The following is an 8855-nucleotide window of genomic DNA, read 5'->3' as shown; positions in this document are numbered from 1 at the left end:
GATTCACCAGAGACAGATTGGGGAGCAGAACAGGCAGATCATGGAGAGTGGAGCAGCGGGTAGATCAGGAGAAGTCTGCCATACCATGTGGATCACCTCTTGGTCAGGCCGGGATGGAACTCGTGCGGAAGTGGCTTTAGCTTTTTAGTCTGTGGTTTAACCCACTGTGCCACCTGGGAGGGCCCTGTGTAAGAATTTTAAGGGAATAACAATAAAGGGTACTTCCTTTACGTCACGAATTTTTAGGAGATGGTGCTGAAGAACAAAGTTTGTGTTTATTGAGTCTTTTTCCTTGGTGCTAAAGTTAAGGACTGAGACTCATCTCCATGGTATTATCTTCTAGTTCCCCCAATTTGCCTTGTTTGAAATGGTACTTAGATTAAACCCATCACCATTCAGAGTTAAACCCATCACCATTCAGATAACTCTACTAGAAACCAGTCACTCTCCTTCTTTACAATAAAACTCTAGGTTAAAGGTGACAATGTGGTTGTTGTGTAATTAGCCCTACAGTGAGACCTATTGTTTACTGTGATGTGGATCCTTTCTTACATATATGTAACTTAAGACTTTACAAACCTTCTTAACAACTTTGTCTAGATATAAGTTTGTGCTGAACTAAAATTGTAAGATTTATTTGTATAAATGGGTTGTTTTGTCTGTTTTTTTTTTTTTTTCAAGTATCTTCTCCTCAGTGAGATTTTAACATGACATTTTTTCCCCCTTAAAAATACTCTTGGTAAATTTCTCCTCTGTTTCTTTGTGATTTTCCCTTTTTTCCATTCTCTTCCCAGTGAGCTAAAAATCCCATCATTGAATTAAAGGATAACACAGACCCTACTTGGACTGCATAGATGACAGTGGTCTTTTCTTCTGTGTTTTCCAAACTGCTGTCACACCTGCTTGAAAACAATACTTTGTAGCACAGATGAGGAGCCCCACCTCAGTTCTTTATGTATCTTACATATTCATTAAGCAAAACTTACTGAACACAGTGTAGGGCCAGGCCCTGAATTAGGTGCCAGCAATCTCCGTTATATCAGAAAGGCTAGGTTATACCAAGGGTCACCACATTTTTTTTTCTGTAAAGGGCAAGATAATAAATATTTTAGAACAAAAACAGCTGTAGACAACATGGAAATGAATGACCGTGGCTGCTTTCTAATTTTTTTTTTTTTTTGGTTGTTTTTTAATTTTTTTTTTTGGTTACTAAGTTTTTATTTTCTTAGAATTTTTACATGTCACACAAAACAAGTCCACAAAATATTTGAATCTGTAAACACTTTTATTTTTCAGATTGCTGGCATTTGATCTGAGAGAATGGAGAGACTATTCTCCCACGGCCATTGGTTTGAGAGCACAGAGAGACCATTCTGTCATCTCACCTCGAGCTGATGTTATTATGAATTAAACAAAAACAGCCATAAAAACAACCCATCAGAACAGCCTGTCATAGTTGGTGTTCTTGGTATTCATCATGTTCAGGCCCAGAGTTTGTTATAATCTTCTCAGTTATCTTGATCCTGCTACATTTGGTGGCATCAATGTCCAGTTCAATGTCCATGCTTATTCAGGCACCATCAGGGAAGGAATCTCAGTTTTAAAGCAAGAGCGTTAGGCACCTTCCTGTGGCTAAGTCTCAATGCTATATAAAGTTGTTGCCAGCCACTGTGGCCTAAATTCGATTCCTGGGCAGGGAGCTAAAAAGGAATCCACAATGCGCAGCAGACCTCTCCTGTCTTGCCTGTTGTTCCCTCAGCTATATGTTTCAGTACATCTACCTGTTCTGCACCCTACTCTGTGTCTGGTGGATCCTTTTACCTCTTGCATCTCTGGCCTGTACCCTAGTTCCCCTATGCATAAATAAATAAATAAATCTTTTTAAAAAGCGAGATTTTTAATCTAAAGAAAACAGATCATCAGTTATGTAGTGTGTTCATGTGGCCTATGATAGGTGTATATGTGCAGATTCCTATACTAGGTGTGGGGCCTTTCCTTCCCCCCTAGCCCCTAATACACCAACCTCTTCTCCTTTGGTAATCTCAGTTTTGTTGTCAGAGTCCACTGGTCTATTTTTATTTTATTTTCTCTACCTGTTTTGTTTTCTTGATTTTTACTTAATAGGTGAAATTACCCAATATTTTATTTTCTCCTCTGATTAGTCTTGCTTAGCATATTCTCCTCAGGTTTCTTCTGTTTTGCTGCAAATAGCAAAAATTCCTGTTCTTTTTATAGCTAAATAGTATTCCATTGTGTATCTATATCATATCTGCTTTTTTTTTTAAAATTTATTTATTTTGCACATACAGAAGTGGGGTACAGGTCAGAGGCTCAGGGGCAGCGAGAGGCTTCACCAGAGACAAAGTGGGGAGCAGAACAGGCAGATCGATGAAGTACACTGCTGAGGGGAGCAGCGGGCGGGTCAGGAGAGGTCTGCCATGCCATGTGGTCACCTCCGGGGCAGGCGGGGATCGAACTCATGCGCAAGTGGCTTTTGCTTCTTAGTGCTGTGCTTTAACCCGCTACGCCACCAGGGAGGGACCTCTGCTTTATCTTTACTAATGCTCACTTACGTTTTTTCCCTGTCATAGCTATTGTGAATGATGCTGCAGTAAATTATGGTATGCTTATAGTATTTAGTTAATGATTTTATATTTCTTAGATTCCCAGAAGTGGGATTATTCAGTCGTATGGTAGTTCTGTTTTCAGTTTTATGAGCAAAGTCCATGTTGTTTTCTAAAATGACAGCTCCAGTTTATATTCCTGTGAACAATGTATGAGAGTCTCTTTTTCTTCACATCTTGCCAACACTTGTTAGTAGTCTTTTTGATAGGAGACATTCTCACAGGTATGAGATGATATATCACTGTGGTTATAATTTGCATTTCCCAAATAAAAGTGATGAGTCTTTTTTCTTGTGCCTGTTGGTCATCTGTTTGCTTTAGGGAAACAGAGCTTCTGGCCATTTTTTAATTGGGTTGTTTGCATTTTTGTTATTAAGTTGCTTGAGTCTTTTTCCTTGAATATTAAGACCTTATTGGGTGCATGATCTGCAAATATCTTCTCCCATTGAGCTGATGGAATTTTTTTTTTGATACTTTTACTATATAGAATCTCTTTCATTTGATAGAATACCATCTGTTGATTTTTACTTTCGTTTCCCTTTACTGTTCAGTTTGAGTCGCCAAGGGTATTTCTAATACCAATGCTGGAACATAGCACCTAATTTTTCCATGTATTTTATGATTTCAGGTTTAAATCAAAGTCTAATCCATTTTGAATTTATTTATATAGAGAGAGTTAGAGTGATTTAGTTACAATTTTGCTTTCTGCATGTGACTGTTCAGTTTTCCCAGAACAATTTGTTGAGGATATTTTCCTTTTCCTATTATAAGGCCGCTCTCCTTTGTCATAGATATTGATATATGTAGTTTTTTTTTTTATTATTTCTGGGTTCCTGATTCTATTCCATTGAGCCAAGTGTCTATTTGTATTCTGGTGTCACACTTTTTAATTATAGTCATTTTGTAATATAATTTGAAGTCAGATAATGTGAAGCCTCTAGTTTTTATTTTTTCTCAAGACTGCTTTAGCTACTTAGCATCTTTTGTAGCTCCATATAAATTCTAGGGTTTTTGTCTATTTTCATAAGATATGCCATTGATATTTTGATGGGGATTACATTGAATTTATATATTTCTTTAGGGAGATGGCCATTTTAACTATATTAATTTTCCCTATTCAGGAACATCTCATCATGTATTCTTCTTTAATTTTCATCAGTCTTGTAGCTTTCATTGTATAGATCTTTTACCTCCTTTGTTAAATATTATTTCTAGTTATGTGTTTTTTATATGGTTATTAACATGAGTCACAAAATTCTTATTTTTTTGTGACACAGATTCCATTCAGATTTTGTGCCTCTACCCTAAAACTTCTGAATGGCAATCTTTGGGGTTGAGGTCCAGGAATCTGCATTTAAAATAAGCTCCACAGGTTGATCTCATGACAGCTAATGAAAACCACTGCCCCTAATCGCTGAGTAGCATTAGTATCTATTGTAGTGATCTCTAGGCCCTGGCCTGTTAGGTAGGGTTAAGACAAAGGCACCATCATTATTGATAGAATCTTGATATTTTAATTTTTGTAGTATTTTTCTTTTTAAACTGCTAAATGACATATTTGACTAATTTCTGAAATGCTTGTTTTTCCTTTTGGAGTGAACATTTATTTAAGAGCAATTATAGGGTTCCCTGGTAGTGCAGGGGGTTAAAGTACAGCCCTATGAAGCTATCCAAAGTGACTGAAGCACTGAGTTGGATCCCTGGCCAGGGAGGTGACCCACATGGTGTAGCCGACATCTCCTGTCTTGCCCGCTGCTCCCCTCAGCAGTGTATTTCAATCAATCTACCTCTTCTGCTCCTTACTCTCTCTAGTGAATCCTCTCACCACCTGCTCCTCCACGCATCGATGGCCTATACCTGAGTTCAGAACATCCTGTTGTAAATATAACGGTCAGAGACTATATTAAAGTTCCATTGATTCTATAACAAATTACTACAAACTTAGAGGCATAAATAATATAAAGTTATTATCATACAGTTTTATGGATTATAAATTCCACCAGGGCCTCATTTACCAGGGTATAATCAAGGTGTGTTGGCAGGACTGAGTTCCTTCAGGAGACTGAGGGAACTGGGGTACAGGCCAGAGGCTCAGGGGCGGTGAGAGGCTTCACCAGAGACAGAGTGGGGAACAGAACTGGCAGATCGACGAAATACACTGCTGAGGGGAGCAGCAGGCAGGTCGGGTCAGGAGAGGTCTGCCACACCATGTGGTCACCTCCTGGGCAGGCGGGAATTGAACTCATGCGGAAGTGGCTTTAGATTCTCAGTGCTGTGCTTTAACCCGCTGTGCCACTAGGGAGGGCCAGGAAGATCTTTTTTATGGCTCATTCATGTTGTTGGCAAAAGTTAGTTTCTTGAAATGGTAGGTCTGAGACCCCCATTTTATTACTGAGTATAAACTGAAGATGATTCCTTGCTTTTAGGGGTCACTTGCACTCCTTGGCTCATGGACGCCTTCCTTCACCTTCAGAACCAGTAAGGAGGGTCCAGCCCCTCTCTCACTTTGAATAGCTCCTGTCCCTACTACCTCACCTTTACTTTGTAGGGAAAGGTACTCTGCTTGTACAACCTGGAGTGATCCATTGGGCTCATCTAAGTAATCCAGGATAAAATGCCTCAGCTGAAAGCCCATACTCTTAATCACATCTGCTCATACCCTTAGTCACATCTTGCCTGATAAAGTTACATATTCACATGTTCTGGGGATTTTGGTGTGGATTCACTTGGGGGATATGCCTGTCACAGACATATCTGCCTTTGTTGACAAATAAGACGGCAGTGGTTATCACTGCCACTGGGATTCCAGGTATAAATGTATGAGAATATAATTGGGTATTTCTCTAAATTGAAATTGCCTCAGGGCCAGATTCCAAAGCCAATAGTTTTGGAAAGGTTATTTCAGGACTTTTGGATAGAAGAGCTACAGTGAGGATTACCCTGGGTAACTCACATTGTGCATGTTGCTGCAGTCATTCAGATTCCAACCAGTTTATTGTGATGTGAGGTAGACACACTTGTTTAGCCAGGGTATTTGCTTTCAGCTATTCATTGCACCATAGGCTCTTGTGCTTCTGTTCCTTTGTTCATACACTGTCATCTGTTTAACCTGCTCTTTCATGTTTCTGCCCATTTATCTATAATAATACACATTTATAGCAAGTTTTGACATCTATTCATTCTAGGGAATGTTTTCTTAGGTACTAAATGTATGGTATTTACTCACTTTTTCCTCAGTTAAAATCATAAAAGGAATCCCCATCTTTCAAAGGATGTTTTGAGTTCTGCTCTGTGACTTCCCCCATAAATCTGTACAGTGTTAAAGAAGCCCCTGCAGCATTTTGCACTTAGTAAGTCCTCAAACTTACTTGATGAAGTGGCTTGAAGTACAGATTTTATTTGATTCTGATGTTACTTTCTATCTACATACCAAAATTTTGCAAAATATGTATTTTTTTAAAGATCTATTTATTTGTACATACAGAACTGGGGTACAGGCCAGAGGCTCAGGGGTGGCGAGAGGCTTCACCAGAGACAGAGTGGAGAGCACAACCGGCAGATCGATGAAGTACACTGCTGAGGGGAGCAGTGGGCGGGTCTGGAGAGGTCTGCCACGCCATGTGGTCACCTCCGGGGCAGGCGGGAATCGAACTTATGCCGAAGTGGCTTTAGCTTCCCAATGCTGTGCTTTAACCTGCTGTGCCACCAGAGCGGGCCAAAATATGTATTTTTATTGTTTCCTCCCAATGCAAACTAAACAACATTGCTAAGAATGACTAATTTAAGTGAATAAAGCTGGGATTGTTAGAGATGAGGTTTCTAAAGCATGTATTACTGAATCTGTTGATTTATTGTCAGATTAACCTTGCAATATATTGGGAACAAGGAAATGGACATTTTTTGGGCTCATTTATAAATCTTTAATTAATGTGCAATATATGTGTAGGAAAATGAATGTCCTAAGTACATAACTTGATGAATTTTCACAAAATGTTACTCTCTTATCATTAGCACCCTTATCAACAAAACAAAATTATTATCAGCACCCAGAAACCTTTCTGTTTCCTTCCAGTTGCTACCACACTAACCTGAATGTTTTAGAAGTTTGAGAAATGGGCTTTTTTTTTTATTTATTTTTTTGAAATGGGCTATTTTTAAGATACAGAAAAAATGTCTTTAAATGTTGTAGAAATACTTCTTATAAACAAGTCCCAAGGAGGTATATGTGGGTTTATAGAGATTTTAAAAATGTGGCTCTTGCCCGGAAGGTACACTTAAACACGAAACAATAAATTCTTTTCTAAATGTTCTTGCTTCTTGGAGTAGTTTGAGCTACATAAGCAACTTTATGTCAGATTGTTTTTTTCCAGAATTTGTTGACTACTTGATTAAGATTCAAATACTACTTTTGTCTTGAATAGTCACAAGTGGTTAAAACTGTACCATGCCATGCCCTGAGCAGTGACTCAGTAGCACATAGGCTTCTACATGATTTTTACTGAGAAAAAAAATCACAGTATTTTCTCTGGAATTGTGCTTAAGGTTCATAGCAGACACTCGGGGAAAAATTGTCATCAGCAAAGGTGGCAGTCTCTATCCTGCACCTTTGAGCTGTCTACCACAACATCCTCGCAGAGTGGAAAATGAAATTGCCTGTAACAAAATGGAGTGGATAAAGTATTAGAAAAGTTGGATTCAGGTTTATAAAGTCCCTCATTCCCTATCCCTTCTATGTTTAAGGGAATTGAAATATTATTTCTAAAAATAAAATACTGGAAATCACTTTAATAAATTAAGAACATTCATAAAATATAAATCATAACATAGAAAACCTAAGGCATGAAAGGCATGTTTTAAAAAAATGCTTAATGATATGGGAAATTTCTCAGTAATATTATGTAAAACTAGATGCCATATGTAAGATGCCAGCTTACTACAGCAGAAAAGTATGTTCATGTACATGTGCATAGAGGAAAGACTGGAAATGACCCTGAGCAACTTAAATTTTCTTATATTCCAAATATTTTCTTTTTTTCTCTAGATATTTTCATTTTACTAATTGCTTTCCAAATATCAGAAAACAGCCACAGAGTCCTTTTTTTTATTTTTTGTAATATAATGGTTTATTTTTATATCATTTTGTGCCTTTTTCCATTTCAGTTGTAATACAGGGTCCATTTTTAAAAGGCTCTTTTGAGCAGATAATTGGCTCTTCTTGCAAAGTCAAGTCTTGGTGGGAAGTCAGACATGACACAAACCTGTTCTACCCTATTTTACTTTATGAAGCAGTTTTATAGTTTTAGTTGTGTCCTAATTTCAATCATAGTGGCAAGTCACAAACCTCCACGTGGTCCTCCTTGAAATATGGGATTTTCAGTGTCAGAAATGTCAGTGGTGGTCACTTCATCCCACCTTTTTATGTAGGAAATCCAAAGACGACATCTTTTGTACCCACAAACTATAATTTGAGCTGGTATTGGAGCAAGCCCCATGAAGAGAAATCTGTCTCAGAGGTGGATCCACTTGGTTCTGATGCACATGGACAGAATCTTTCCTTATATCGATGCAGGACTTGCTTTCCCATATTTCTGCTTAATGTTTTCAGTTTTAATTCTACTATTTTATGGACATGTAAGAGGAAGCCTTCTTCAGTACAGGTGACTTTTCAATGTATGTGCACGAATCTTTAATCATATTGGGGTGTAATTTAGGAATAGTTGACTGTATCTGTTTAAAGTGGATAGTTTGACATATTTTGACAGATATGTATTCCTACAAAATCATCACTGCAATCAAGATGCAGAACGTTTTCATTATCCTCAGAAGTTTCCTCATGTCCTTTGCAGTTCATTCCTCTTTTCACCTTTGTTTTGGCAACTATTGATTTGTTTTTGGTACCATAGACTAGTTCATATTTTTGGGAATTTTGTATAAGTGAAATCATATAGCATGTACTTAAAAGTATTCTGACCCATAATGTATTTGCCTTTTGTTTTACGAAGCGGTTTTATATCTGCCATTATTTACTTTTATGGAGCCACCCTAAAAAGTATTTCTGATTTCCTCTTTAGGGAGTTAATTTAGTGAAATATGGATTTTTTTTTAAGTGAACCTTTTCTTGGCTCACTTAAAAAGTAAAATTGGCCCTCCCTGGTGGCGCAGCGGGTTAAAGCACAGCACTGAGAATCTAAAGCCGCTTCTGCATGAGTTCAATTCCCGCCTGCCCCGGAG

At 38.0% G+C, this 8855-nt stretch overlaps 1 protein-coding gene across 3 annotated transcripts in view; it reads left to right on the top strand.

The window, feature by feature from the left end:
* Nucleotides 1-8855, top strand: part of PLS1 (plastin 1) — a 78029-nt gene that overhangs the window by 10477 nt on the left and 58697 nt on the right. The gene's annotated exons all lie outside the window — the stretch shown is intronic.

The sequence above is a fragment of the Condylura cristata genome, unplaced genomic scaffold, assembly GCF_000260355.1.
Source record: "Condylura cristata isolate star-nosed mole 26May11 unplaced genomic scaffold, ConCri1.0 scaffold00014, whole genome shotgun sequence".
NCBI classification, from domain to species: domain Eukaryota; kingdom Metazoa; phylum Chordata; class Mammalia; order Eulipotyphla; family Talpidae; genus Condylura; species Condylura cristata.
Note: the sequence above shows the minus strand (reverse complement) of the source record. Positions and strands in the feature narration are given on the sequence as shown.